This window comes from Budorcas taxicolor, chromosome 8 (assembly GCF_023091745.1).
Source record: "Budorcas taxicolor isolate Tak-1 chromosome 8, Takin1.1, whole genome shotgun sequence".
Taxonomy (NCBI): domain Eukaryota; kingdom Metazoa; phylum Chordata; class Mammalia; order Artiodactyla; family Bovidae; genus Budorcas; species Budorcas taxicolor.
In genome coordinates, this window is record NC_068917.1 from 7,381,620 (window position 1) to 7,394,848 (window position 13,229).

The following is a 13,229-nucleotide window of genomic DNA, read 5'->3' on the forward strand; positions in this document are numbered from 1 at the left end:
CAGTATTTATTTGAATATTTTATGCAAACAGCAGAGGTTACTGATATCTATATAACTCAAAATGGGTAAATAAGCTGAAATATTGTTATTTAAATTTTAGCATAATTATTTTCTAGTTTGAAAAAACAAGTATTTTTTTTTAATAATTCACTTACTGCTGATGCAGAGTAGAACTACAACATAGAAGCTATGGTACAGTAAAAATGAAAAGAGAAAATAGATGTCAATACTTATGTCACAAATTCATGATGAATAGCAATGTACTTTGCAGTGCAAAATGTGAAACTCTTTGCTGTATAAAAACATTTTAAGATAATAAAGTGGACAATATCAAGAACCATCTTCAGCAAATACATAGTGAATTTATAAGTTTCCTCCCAGTGGTCAGAGAAGAACTGATAAAATCTGATGCTTGAAATTAGGTTAGTTTTAGAAGATACAGCTATTGCCTTATCTTACTCCAATCAAATTTAGAAAAAAATGCAATAACACTGGTCTGGAAAATAAATATAGGATTTCTTTATGTATTCCTTGATATAATCAAGCAGTTAGGGGTCATATGACTGTACCTAGTATCTTTCTAGGCTGGGATAAAAGAAATATTGTAAAGAAGTTAAGATAATGGAGAAAAAATATATGCATATATGTGTGCATGTATGCATATATATGTCTGTGTATATCTTTAAATATGCACTTTTATATGTGTGTGTTTACTCAGTTGTGACCAGTTCTTTCCAACCCATGGACTGTAACCCAGCAGGCTCCCCTGACCATGGAATTCTCCAGGGTAGAATACTGGAGTGATTGACATTTTCTTCTCCAGGGAATCTTTTGAGATCAGGGCTTGAACCCATATCTCCTGCATTGGCAGGTGGGTTCTTTACCACTGAGCCAGCAGGGAAGCCCAGGCACGTTTATACTGCCTGGAAATAAAGCTTGCATAAATAAGTTTAAGTAAAATAAGCAGTGGCCATCTGAAAGTGTCCTACAAATGGCAAGCAGACCGTTGTCTGGTTAAAACAATATTTGTGAGAAGACCCACCAGGGCTGTCTCAGATCTACACCTGCTGCCGCACCTGATGAGGCAAGTGCTCTAATCCTGCCTAAGATCAGAGAAACGCCTGCTTCACATCTGTGCCTCTGAGGCTTCTTAAGATTCCAGCCATGATTCCCCATGACCAGGGGAAGACTCTGACTGGAGGGCATCTGCACATACTCCTCTGTGTCTGACACCCCTGAGAAATGCCAAACAGAAGGGCCAGACTTGTCCACTCCTTCTCTGCCCAAGACCAGCATGGCCGCTGAACAGCTCCCTCCAGCCTTTAAATATGCTTACGGGATGGGACTTCCCTGGCAGTCCAAGGTTAAGACTTCGCCTTCAAATGCAGGGGGCGTGGTCTCCATCTCTGGTCCAGAAACTAAGATCCCACATGCCTTGCAGCCAAAAGCTCAAAATGTAAGACAGAAGTGATATTGCAGTAAATTCATTAAAGACTTAAAAAAAATACTTACAGGGAGACATTAAAATCAAACTCCAAAGGAGAACAACATGGTCAGATTTTAGTGGAAAAAGGTGAAACGTGTTGTTAAAAAAGTTTATTGTTGGTAACACTTCCCTGGTGGTTCAGACAGTAAAGAATCTGCCTGTTATGCAGGAGACATGGGTTTGATCCCTGGACTGGGAAGATCCCCTGGAGGAGGAAATGGCAACCCACTCCTGTATTCTTGCCTGGAGAATCCTATGGACTGAGGAGCCTGGTGGGCTGCAGTCTATGGGGTCACAACAGTCAGACGTGACTGAGCAACTAGCTCTTTCTTCCCAAGCTGAAGTGTACCATACGAAGAATTTTCTGAATGTGCTGCCTAAAATTAATGAAAGTCTTTGTCACAGCATTGTGGCAAGAAAGATAAAAATCTAACACATGAAATTAGTCAAAGGTTATCTTTAGTGAGTGACAGGAAAGTATTAAAAAAGCATTATTTCTGTGAGAATGCCAGCCTTCTTTTAATACTGTGTTCATATCAGCGATTTCTGCCCTCAGCTGCGTGGCTGGGTTCCAGGCTTTCAAATCCTCTCCCTCTCCGTGAGGATGAATGCTGTTTCCTTGAAATACAGCTTCTCCTGTACTTCAAGGAAATGAGATTTTACTTGAGCAAGCTGAAGTCTTAATTTTGGTTCTTTTCAGAGTAATAATTTATATGGAAAGCCCCACAGATGGATGTTTATATTGGATATAATAACTTAAGACTTATTTTATCTGAAAATGGAATTAGAGCTTCTTGATGCCAAAATACTGAACTAAATCATTCAAGGTTATGCTTCCATGGTTCAGTGATATTTAGAAGCCCCGTCTTCTTCCAATGAAGTGTCCAGGCCATCCTTGCCCCCTTCCTCACATGAAATCACTCACACACAAAAAAGATGTAACTGTCACAAAAGCCAGTGAATGAACAAAATATTTAGAAAACAGAAAACAGACAAGACTGAGTGAAGGATAAAACCTTAGTTTTTACAAATGAAATTTAATAATGAATGTAGAAAGAAACCTTTGGGTTTATACAGTTTTGTACATTATATTAGCTGAAGCAGAAACAGCCAGAAGAATAGTCAATTTATGACTAAAATTTGAAATTAAAATAAGAGCATTTCATTTGTAGTTTTAAAGAGACAAAATAGGTGCTATAATTGTCAGTGTACCAATGTATTAGATCTATGATATAATCTATATTAGAAATTTATTCCATATAGTCAAAGCTATGGTTTTACGGTAGTCATGTGTGGATGTGAGAGTTGATGCTGAGTAGAACAAAGAATTAATGCTTTCAAATTGCGGTGGTGGAAAAGGCTCTTGAGAATCCCTTGGACTTCAAGAAGTTCAAACCAGTCAATCCTAAAGGAAATCAACCCTGAATATTCATTAGAAGGACTGATTCTGAAGCTGAAGCTCTAATACCTAGGTCACCTGCTGCAAAGTGCTGACTCATAGAAAGACCCTGATGCTGGGAAAGATTAAAGACAGGAGGAGGAAGGGGCAACAGAGGATGAGACGGTTGGATGGCATCACAGTCTCAATGGACATGAATGGAGTAAACTCTGGGAGATAGGGAGGGACAGGGAAGCCTGGTGTGCTGCAGTCCATAGGGTCCTATAGAATTGGATGTGACTTAATGACTGAATAACAACAACAAAGCCATTCGTGTTTCCTGCTCCATTCAAAACTTTTGGAAGTGTTGTATTTGAAAAATAGATTAAATTATAATATGCATGGTGTTGAGTAGTGAAAAACCAATGATTACTTCTGGCAGAAAGGGATTTTTTGGATATTATTTAACATATTGCAGTGGGCTTTAGTTACCGTTACCATTAAATCACCTTCATTTTCTTCAGAGCTTGAATTGTCTTCTAATTAAACAAAGCATCTGAGAAGTTTAATGTTCATCGCAGCACTGTTTATAATAGCCAGGACATGGAAACAACCTAGATGTCCATCAGCAGATGAATGGATAAGAAAGCTGTGGTACATATACACAATGGAGTATTACTCAGCAGTTAAAAAGAATTCATTTGAATCAGTTCTGATGAGATGGATGAAACTGGAGCCGATTATACCGAGTGAAGTAAGCCAGAAAGAAAAACACCAATACAGTATACTAACACATATATATGGAATTTAGAAAGATGGCAATGACGACCCTGTATGCAAGACAGGAAAAAAGACGCAGCTGTGTATAACGGACTTTTGGACTCAGAGGGAGAGGGAGAGGGTGGGATGATATGGGAGAATGGCATTCTATCATGTATACTATCATGTAAGAATTGAATCGCTAGTCTATGTCTGATGCAGGATACAGCATGCTTGGGGCTGGTGCATGGGGATGACCCACAGAGATGCTATGGGGAGGGAGGTGGGAGGGGGGTTCATGTTTGGGAACACATGTAAGAATTAAAGATTTTAAAATAAAATAAATAAATAAAGAAATAAATAAAAAGCTAAAAAAAAAAGAAATTAGAAAGGTATTTTATTATTATAGCACATCAAAACTGTATTCAAGTGCAAATGCTTGCCTACTACTAACTAACAACTAACACGTGGACCTCCTGTACGGTAGCTATTGTAAATTAGCTTCTCTCGTGATGGACAGGGAGGCCTGGCGTGCTGCAATACATGGGGTCACAAAGAGTCGGACACGACTGAGCGACTGAACTGAAGTGAACTGAACTGAACTAGTACAAGAGTTTCTTCAGTCTCCTTTTTTGTATCCTCTTATAATCTGTAAAATGACTATCCCTCCTTTATGGTTTATTTTGAATTTTTTAGAAGTAAAGTCAACTTTATTACACTCATATAAATATGTCAGACAATGGTGATTTTTGAGAGTAGCTATCAGTTTCTAGAAGTTACACCCATTATATGTGACCTTTGAAAGCACACTGACTAAAATGCCTGTGCTCTGTAATGACAGCCAGACATTCTATAAATATCCATACTTAATTTTTCCCTAATTTATAGGGGACCATCGAGCATCACTTGGCTACTGTCTTTCATATAAAGATCAGAGCAGAAGGTATAATTTTGAATTTCTGTGGCTCATTTATCCCTAAAGCCAAAAAAGGAAAATGTCAGAGTTCCCAATTCAGAGCAAGTCACCTGCTAATTAAATTAGGAGGATCTAAGAAATGATAGAGAAGTGAAGTGAAAGTGTTCCTCATGTCTGACTCTTTGGGACCCAATGGGCTACAGACCCTGGACTCTAGAATCCATGCTATTCTCCAGGCAAGAATACTGGAGTGGACTGTCATGCCCTCCTCCAGGGAATCTTCTCACCTAGGGATTAAACTTTCATCTCTTATGTCTCCTGCCTTTCAGGCGGCTTCTTTACCACTGAGCCACCAGGGAAGCACTGATAAGCCATTGAGAAACTCTCAATTTGTTCTGCCTACGTTTTAAGAACTTCCTGACTTTACCACTACTGGTTTAGGTCAGCCAACCCCATGAAAAACTGTAAATGTACTAGATTATTAGTTGGAAAATCCAAGGCTGTTTTTCCAACATGACCTGAATCCTGCTGCCTGAAGCAATGTGTCCAATATGTTGTCAAAGCCCAAGGAAAATGCTTTAATGCCCGGTCAGGACAGAATTCTTTCTAAAAAAATTGTTCCAGACCATCTAATCTCCTTATATATGTCACAGGGTAGATTTATACAACACATTACATAATGCCACGTCTGTGACTGTGTCCTCAGCTGACCACCTGGGAGCCTGAGAGGTCACCACCCAATAGCCCTTCTCCTCTGCTAAGATACCTTGGGGAACTGGCCAAGACCTTGATTTCCTTTAAGTGTTTTCCTAGGATCATAGGGCTTCCCAGGTTGCTCAGTGGTAAAGAATCCTCCTATCAGTGCAGGAGATGCAGAAGACTTGGGTTTGATCCCTGGGTCAGGAAGATCCCTTGGAGAAGGGAATGGCAACCCACCCCAATATTCTTGCCTGGGGAATCCATGGACAGAGGAACCTGGCAGGCTATAGTCTATGAGGTTGAAAAAGTCTGACACAACCGAGCACACCTTCTCATGGATCATAGGAGAAGGCAAATAAACCACCATTCAGGAACAGATTTTGGTACCCACTCTTCCTTAAGAGAAACTTTCTGTTTTGTGTATGTGTGTGAAGTTCGGAAATGAAAAGAAGCATGCCATCTCAACACAGAATGGGAAATACACAGCTGGTGCACTTTGATTGTATATTGAGCTTTTCTTTCAAAAGTCAGACTCTGTGATAGGATATATTCAGTTATTTTAAAGCCTTCACATTCACCAAACCAATATGAGTTCCTAGACTCATGGATTTACAAGCAAGCCAAAGGTACTAAATCTCTTTTGAGAAATGGAGTATGCAAGATTACATTAAAAACAGACTGAGAATCTAATCATAACTTAATTATGCATACTTAATTATCTGGTTGAGAGTCTCTTGGACTGCAAGGAGATCCAACCAGTCCTTTCTGAAGGAGATCAGTCCTGGGATTTCTTTGGAAGGAATGATGCTAAAGCTGAAACTCCAGTACTTTGGCCACCTCATGCGAAGAGTTGACTCACTGAAAAAGACTCTGATGCTGGGAGGGATTGGGGGCAGGAGGAGAAGGGGACGACAGAGGATGAAATGGCTGGATGGCATCACTGACTCAATGGACATGGGTTTGGGTGGACTCCGGAAGTTGGTGATGGACCGGGAGGCCTGGCATGCTGTGATTCATGGTGTCACAAAGAGTCAGACATGACTGAGCGACTGAACTGAACTGAACTGAATTATCTGGTGGCTCAGAAGGTAAAGAATCTGACCCAGGGGTTGAACCTAAATCTCTTATGTCTCCTGCGTTGGTAGGTGGGTTCTTTACCACTGATGCCATCTGGGAAGCACCTAGAACTATGTAAAAGGAGGATATAATCCAAAGTAACACTATCGAAGCACAGTAATACAATTGGTTGAAAATACAGTTGAGCACGCCCAGCAAAGGAAGGTGTGAATTTCCTCATCCTTCATCTTAATGGCAACATTTTCTACAAAGCTACATGGAGCACTCCTTTCATATTTCATGAGTTCTATTTGCTTGACTTCAAAATGCCAAATTTGCCTGTGAACAGTGCTTTAATATTCATGGGTTTTTGAGATGGCTTTGACACTTGTCAACTGGAGAAATGGCTTCATCAGGAAAGAATCTGACTTGTGATTTCCAGCACACACATAAAATCATGTAGTCCTTCACATATGCATCCTATTTGAGAGGTATTCTGTACATAGCTATATTTTATGAAAATGATATAGATAAATTCTTTATAAAAAGGTAGGACGGTTTTAAGTCTTATTTGGATATATGCTTATTTGGATGTTTCAGAAAATTTTGTTAACTCCAGACATATAATAATGGAGCTGTTTTGAAAGGACATAGCTCAGTAAGTATGCTAAAAATCCTGTAGACTACAAATCATCACAGTGTAGATCAGACCCATCTGTATAGAGTACTTAGATTTATTCTTCCCTGAATAATTCAATAATGTATTAAGTACTTCAGTTTAGAGAAGGGGGGATCATAACATCTCTCTTTAGCCCTAAGCATTTACATTCTAGTTCTTGAGTGTTTTGTTAGTTTTCCACACAGTAAAAATAAAATGAAATTTACCTGGGAACCAGTGTTCATTGACCTTAATCTTAAAAGGCCTGTGAAATTTTCACAAAATGTCAGTGTTACTAACACACTGCATAAATTATAAAGAAACACAATCTTTACAAGACTTAGTTTGTCTGTAATCTCATTGTACTCTTCCATAAATCTTATGAATTAGGAGAACCGATAGCATAAGTCACCTCTGGATTGATAATAATATCTAATAGTTATTGAATACTCACTACATGCCCAGAGTGCTTGGCACTGTATATAAATGCAGGAGATATAAGAGACACAGGGTTGATCCCTGGGTCTGGAAGATCCCCTGGAGAAAGGCATGGCAACCCACGCCAGTATTCTTGCCTGGAGAATCCGCATGGACAGAACCTGGCAGGCTACAGTCCATGGGGTTGCAAAGAGCTGGACATGACTGAAGCAACTGAACATGCATATATAAATAAATATATGTGTGTATACACACATACATGCCTATTGGTTTAATTTAGGTGCTATTGCTAATGTTTTCTGCAGATGAACAGATTAAATAACTTGTCCCATATTTCACTGCTAATAAGTAGTAGAGTCAGTTCTGAGACAGGCAGTCTTTGCCCCAACAAAACCCAAACTGTCAGAACATAAACTACAGTGAGAACTCAGCTCTCAGGCCTACCCTGGCATTGTTCCAGTTCTTTTTTCACATTTGGGTATTCGTATTGATTAGCATCTTTACTTCTTTGAACTTTAGGCTTGAAATAATCTCTTTTTTTGATTTTAACCGATCATTGCTGGAAGTTATGCTAAGGATAATATGCATATGAACTCTTGAAATTCAGTCTCTTTTTTAATTCATTTTTCTTCTTGTTCTCTAAGTCCCATATAGTTAAACAGGCAGCAAAAACAGCAAAGGCAATAAATGGAATGACGGCTTGTTCCAATAGTGCATTTGGAGGATGGCTTATTACCTAATAGCATTCGGTGATTGAATCAATATGTATAAAAACATAAAGTTCCTGAAATATTCATTTTGAAGTAGTTGTTGAGAAAGTGGATCCCAGATCCCAGACCATCTTATTTACCTTTGGGTATATGTACTGTGACTAAACAGGAATCCATGTAAGAGTTTCTCTTCTCTGTGTATACGTGGGTTGCTTTGTTGTTGTTCAGTTGCTAGGCCATGTCCAACTCTTTGCGACCCCATGGACTGCAGCACACCAGACTTCCCTGTCTTTCACTGTTTCCCGAAGTTTGCTCAAAATCATGCCCATTTAGTCGGTGATGGTTTCCAACCGTCTCATGCTCTGTTGCCCCCTTCTCTTCCTGCACTCAATCTTTCCTAGCATCATGGTCCTTTCCAATGAGTAGGCTCTTTGCATCAGGTGGCCAATGTATTGAGCTGCTTGCTGCTGCTGCTGCTGCTGCTAAGTTGCTTCAGTCTTGTCCGACTCTGTGCGACCTCATAGACGGCAGCCCACCAGGCTTCCCCGTCTCTGGGATTCTCCAGGCAAGAACACTGGAGTGAGTTACCATTTCCTTCTCCAATGCATGGAAGTGAAAAGTGAAAGTGAAGTTGCTTAGGCGTGTCCAACTCTTAGCGACCCCATGGACTGCAACCTACCAGGCTCCTCTATCAATAGGATTTTCCAGGCAAGAGTACTGGAGTGGGGTGCCATTGCCTTCTCCAACTGAGCTGATTAAAAAAAAAACTGAGGTTGGAACAGAAATTCTACTGAATCTCCCAACTATACAGCAATCCTCATCCATTTCCCTAAGTGGCACCTTCTCTCGTTCTCTGTGGTATCAATTTAGGCATTATTTCCAAAGATATCTGATCCTCTTCCTTCTCATCAGTTTCTACAGATGCCTATACCTACTTCATGGAGAACTGACAACAGTCAGGCTATAACTCAAAACAAGCTCCCATGAAGACATAACAACTGCATCCTCATCTTCCTCTTCCCTAATGTTCTGCTGTAAAAACTGCACAGCTCTATCTATGCTCTGAATCCAGCCTCATTTCACTGACTCACAATCAGAAGGCTTGTAGTTCTCTTTTTTATCCGCTAGATTTTCAAATCCTCGAATCATTTAGAATGGAGTAGACTATGCTGAAAAAAACAACAACAAACAAACCTCTAATCATCTTGAAACCCTGAGCTACACGACTCCACCCCTATCATTATCTCCTACTCAATTCTCCAAATGAGTTTCAGTCTCTGAAAGTGATCATCAAAGGCATCCATGACTTTATTGCTTTTTTAAAAAAAAAATCTTCAGTCTTTCTCAGATCTTCTCTCTTTTTTCTTTTTTTTTTTGATACATCCTCATACTTTTCCTGGCTTTTTATTTCTAGTCTCAGTTAGACTTATCTCTTTATATGATCTTTCATATTGGTATTAGTCAGAGTTTTAAGTGCTTGCTTTCTTCTCAGTGAAATATCTTTTTCTCCAGCACCAGGTCAGTTTGCTAAACAGCATTTATAGATTCTATTTGCCAATTTAATATATACAAGCAGCCCTTGCTTTGCATGGTTCTTGAGAAACTATGAGTTACATGGACTCTGTAACATGAGTGTCAATTGCCCCAGTTCACTTAAATAATACCCTGGCCCTCCCCATCACACCATTGTGACTGCCACATATTAACTATGAGTACAGAGTTTGCTGGTAGTGCTTGAGTCCATCTATAGATAATAGATGCTCACCATGATCAGCAGCTTCAGACATTGCTTCTTTTAGATCCATTGGTGGTTGTTCATGGTGCATCTCCATGCAGCTCATATACCCAGAGGACCCTGTTTTGTTTCCTAATCGAATCCCAGGCATAAATTCATGTGAAGTTTTACAGACATGGATAATCAAAAGGGAATTGGTCAAGAAAGATGAAAGTGCAGTAAGACACAGAAAGTGCTAATTCTGCTATGAAATGTAAATGGGACACAGAATGAAGTTGCAGGGATGGCTGATCAGGGACTGTTGATGCTGCCATGGCCTGAGAGGCACTAGGTGCTTCTTCGCTGAGACGCTTTCTTTTTGCATTCATGACAGGCCTGTTTTCCTGGTATCATGGAGTTCCATTGGGAAAGCTGTTTTGTAAGACATATCTGTTATAATCTTCAAGAGTGTTGATTTTTGTTTTTGCTGGCAGTTTTTCTAATTGGGCTTAAATGGCAAATTGTTTATTTATTTATTTTTTAATTGAAGTGTAGTTGATTCACAATCTTGTTTTAGTTTATGGTATACAGCACTGTCGGAGAAGGCAATGGCACCCCACTCCAGTACTCTTGCCTGGAAAATCCCATGGACAGAGGAGCCAGGTGGGCTGCAGTCCATGGGGTCGCCACGAGTTGGACAAGACTGAGCGACTTCATTTTCACTTTTCACTTCCATGCATTGAAGAAGGAAATGGCAACCCACTCCAGTGTTCTTGCCTGGAGACTCCCAGGGACAGGGGAACCTGGTGGGCTGCTGTCTATGGGGTCGCACAGAGTCAGACACGACTGAAGCGACTTAGCAGCAGCAGCATGCAGCACTGTGATTCATGTGTGTGTGTGTGTGTGTGTGTGTGTGTGTGTGTGTGTAGTTGCCTTGCATGTGTGCTCATGTGTGTCTGACTCTTTGCACCCCATGGACTGTAGTCCACCAAGCTCCTCTGTCAATGGAATTTTCCAGGCAAAAATGCTAGAGTGGGTTACCATTTCATTCCCCAGGGAATCTTCCCAACACAGAATCAAACCCATGTCTCGCATCTCCTGCACTGACAGGAAGGATTCTTTACCACTTTAGTCACCTGGGAAGCTATATATATATACATAGGCTCCAAAATCATTGTAGGTGGTGATTGCAGCCGTGAAATTAAAAGACACTTACTCCTTGGAAGGAAAGTTATGACTTTAGCCACCTGGGAAGCTGTATATATATACACACATATACATATGTATATATACACACACACATAATATATATGTATATGCATGATAGATATGTATATGTATGGACTTCCCTGGTAGCTCAGTGGTCCAGAATCCACCTACCAATGCAGGAGACACATGTTCAATCCCTAGATGGAGATGATCCCTGGAGAACTAAATGGCAATCCACTGCAATATTCTTGCCTGAAAAATCCTGTGGACAGAGGAGCCTGGTGGGCTATAGTCCAGGGGTCACAAAGAGTTACTCACAACTGAAGCTACTTTAACATGCATGCAAGCCTGCTGGGTTTTATGGTTAAGCAAACCTGCTTTCTCCAGTATTCATTAACTTATGGGTTTCCCATATTTTTCTACTTACAGTCCCCTAGTGGGGTTACATATGTAATCACCTATTTTGTCCTTCATTCTGTCTCTACCAATAATGGGGAGAAGACCACCACCCAGCTTCTCCAGCAGGAATAGTGAAACATGAGAAAGCTGTCAGGACAGGCAGAGTCTACAAAACTCAGTACATCCCAGTACAGCTGAGAAAATATTTCAGGAAATACAAGTGAAAGCAGCCCCTGGAGACTTTCAGACAAAAATGCAGAAGAAAGAAGAGTGGGAAATTTGCTGAAGCAGGCGGGATTGAAATTGTTTCATTAAAGTAAATATGGAATTGGTGGTCTCTATCAGGACATGAAGTTTAGGCCAATTCATTCTACGAAAATGACTTGGGTGTCTCTAATTTTAACATTCTTTATTCCAAACTGGCTTCCCTGGTAGCTCAGTGGAAGAGAATCCTCCTGCAATGCGAGAGATGCAGGAGACACAGGTGTGATCCCTGGATCAAGAAAATCCCCTGGAGGAGGAAATGGAAACCCACTCCAGTATTCTTGCCTGGACAATCCTATGGACAGAGGAGCCTGGTGAGCTATGGTCCATGGGGTCACCAAGAGTCAGAAATGACTAAAGCGACTGAACACAATTCAAACTAATGTAATTGAGATGAAGTTAATTTAAGTTTTTATTCTTATGGTAAGAAGGAAAACTTCAGGGTGACGCAACAATTCTTGGCTTAGATTTTAAATGATAAAACAATTCATGAACCGTGATTCCACGAGCCAACAAGTATCAGTCTTTTGGATAACATACATCTATGAAATAGTAGTTTAGCTATTATAATGAGGGAAACACTGTAACAGAAACACACATACACAGTATCTGTCAAGATTCCTAGGATATCTGGTTTTGTAGTAACAATATGTTGAAAGAAAATGAAATGCAGAGTGAAAAATAGAACATTAAAAATCAGTGCATTTACAGAATTTTGCATACGAAAGACATATGTTATATAACATCAGTAATAAACAATTTAAATACCTAGAAAATGTTTTACACTAACATCAAAGGCATCTCCTTGCAAAATTTTTTTTATCAGATTGCCATGTGTATATTTGTTCTCATTTTTTTCTCAGTTCTACTCTTTTGCACCTTGCCAGGGATTTTGATTTTTATATTTTTTCAAGAGAAGACAGGGATAACGGAGGATGAGATGGTTCCGTGGCATCACTGACTCCATGGACATGAGTTTGAGCCAACTCTGGGAGATAGTGGAAGACTAAGGAGCATGGCATGCTGCAGTTTGTGGGGTCATGTCTCTAAGTCAGACATGACTTTGGGACTGGACAATTTTTCATTTCATTTCCTCAGATTTTGCTTTACCATGCTGAATATATATATATATATATATATATATATATTTTTGGTTTTGATCACATGACACTTTTACACTGTCTTTCACACACTTCAGAATAAATATTTAAGTGAGGAAAATTATTTTTCTTATCAACTCAGATGGTACTATGACATCAATAATTATTATTCATTGTGAAAATAATAACCAGCTGTTGATACTGTAATACTATTTGAATACACATAGCTAGTTTTGGTTATTCCTCACAGTAACTCATAAATATGAGTGACAATAGCTTTCCTAGGGGGCTTCTCAAGTGGCTCAGTGGTAAAGAATCCGCCTCCCAATGCAAGAGACACAGGAGCCGTGGGTTTGATCCCTGGGTTGGGAAGATCCTCTGCATGGGGAAATGGCAATCTACTCCAGTATTCTTGCCTGGAGAATCCCAGGGACAGAGGAGCC

General features: G+C 39.9%; 1 protein-coding gene across 1 annotated transcript in view; it reads left to right on the forward strand.

The window, feature by feature from the left end:
- GALNTL6 (polypeptide N-acetylgalactosaminyltransferase like 6) overlaps positions 1-13,229 on the forward strand; it is a 1,453,898-nt gene that overhangs the window by 245,672 nt on the left and 1,194,997 nt on the right. The window lies entirely within an intron of this gene.